Source organism: Orycteropus afer, unplaced genomic scaffold (genome assembly GCF_000298275.1).
Source record: "Orycteropus afer afer isolate SDZICR_OR568_19922 unplaced genomic scaffold, OryAfe1.0 scaffold00219, whole genome shotgun sequence".
NCBI lineage: Eukaryota > Metazoa > Chordata > Mammalia > Tubulidentata > Orycteropodidae > Orycteropus > Orycteropus afer.
In genome coordinates this window covers 919891-921844 of record NW_006921806.1, presented here as the reverse complement: position 1 = coordinate 921844, position 1954 = coordinate 919891, and positions in this window count along the sequence as shown.

The following is a 1954-nucleotide window of genomic DNA, read 5'->3' as shown; positions in this document are numbered from 1 at the left end:
TGTGTGTGTGTGTGTGTGTGTATGTTTATATATATATATATAAACATGTTTGCTGGTCTGATAGAGCCTGGTGAGACCCCTGAGACTATGACCCCTAGTTACCCTTCCCGTCTGGAATTGAACTCACTCCTGCAGCTTCCAGCCAAACAATAGATAGGCATATGGGATGAACATTTACATCAGGTAGATATACTCCCTGGAGGAGCGATCAATCATGGGAGAACAGAAGGACAGTGTTTACACAGGGAGACAGCTTGGGGGGCAAGAGTGTGTAGGAGGGAAGGACACAGGGAAGAGTTAACTACAGGAAGGAAGTGGGCAGAGAGATGTTACATTGTGGGGAATTGCAGTCAATGTCATGAGACAAAATGTGTATGAACTGCTGTATGGAAAATTAATTCTCTCTGTAAACTTTCATCCAAATCACAATACAAATTTAAATAAGAAAGAAAGAAAAAAGAACAAAGAGCTCAAAGCTCTCTCCAAAGGAACTGACTTTATTTGAAACAGAATTCGGGTAAGTTCAAACCTAGGGTGCTCTCATAAACAACTCCTCTTAATTAATGGAAACAAGCTAAGTCATATGCCAGCTAGTTCACCAGAAAGAACCAAGGAAAGAAACAGCTAAGAATCCCCGTGGGACCACAACAAACCTTAAAGGCCAGTCTCAAAAACTATCCCTGCCAAAAAAGACTGTCAAAGATTATATATCCCAGGGCATCACTGAAAATAGTAGAACAATCAGAAAGCAATTAGTGGAGCCTAAGATGGGGCAATCTACTTCCATAGTGATACTGCCTTGGAAACACAAGGAGGGGTCGCTATGAGTCGGGTCTGACTCAAAGGCACTTAACAACAACAACAGCTTGCTCTCACCTACTTTGGTCATATTTTCAGAAGGGACCAGTCCCTGGAGAAAGATAGCATGCTTGGTAAAACATAGGGTCAGAGAAAAAGGAGAAGACCCTTAACAAGATGGATTAACACAGTGGCTTCAACGATGTGCTCAGAAATGGCAAGGATTGTGAGGTTGGTGCAGGACCAGGTGGTGTTTCTTCTGGTTGTAAATAGGGTCACTATGAGTCACAATCTACACAACAGCACAAAACAGCAAGAGTTTGGTGTAATACCACATGATGCCGACAGCTTTACAGAGAAATCAAGGAAATAGTCAATTAAAGAGAGGCCTGAAAAAATAGTCATCCCAGAGGCATTATGTGCATGTCAACACTGCACACTACAGGGAGAAACAACAGAAAATTCATACTGCAGGGACAACAGATTTCACAAAAATAATCTAGCCAAATTACTAAACAAATAACCAACAGCAAAAACAAGCACTCGAGTGGAAGGGGAATCAGTATCCAAAGATACTACAATGTATTACCTAAAATAGCCACTTTTGACAAAAAAAAAATTACAAGACATGCAAAGAATAAGAAAGTGTGGCCCATCTACAGGTGAATGAGCAGACATAGAAATTACCTGTGAAAAGACCCAGAAGTTGGGCTTAGCAGACAAAGACTTTAAAGCAATTAGGCGTAAAGATAAATATGTTCAAGGAAACATGTTTAAAGATGTAAAGGAAAGCATGACAATGTTTCTTATCAAGTAGAGAATAAACATAAAGAGATAGGAATTATAAAACAACCAAATGGAAATTCTTAAGTTCAAAAATAAAATAAATGAAACATTCATGAGAGGGGCTCAATGGTAGATTTTAACTGGCAGAAGAAACAGGTAGCAATTATGCAATCCAAAGTGACAGAGAGGAAAAAATAGAATGAAGAACACCATTAAACCCATCAGCCTATAAATAATGTATATATCAGGAGAATAGAAGCCAAAGAAAGGTATATAAAAAATATTCAAAGAAATAATGAGTGAGGAGATTCCAAGATGGCGGAATAGGCAGAAAGACTGCACAGACCCTCTTCAACAAAGAAAAGGGAAA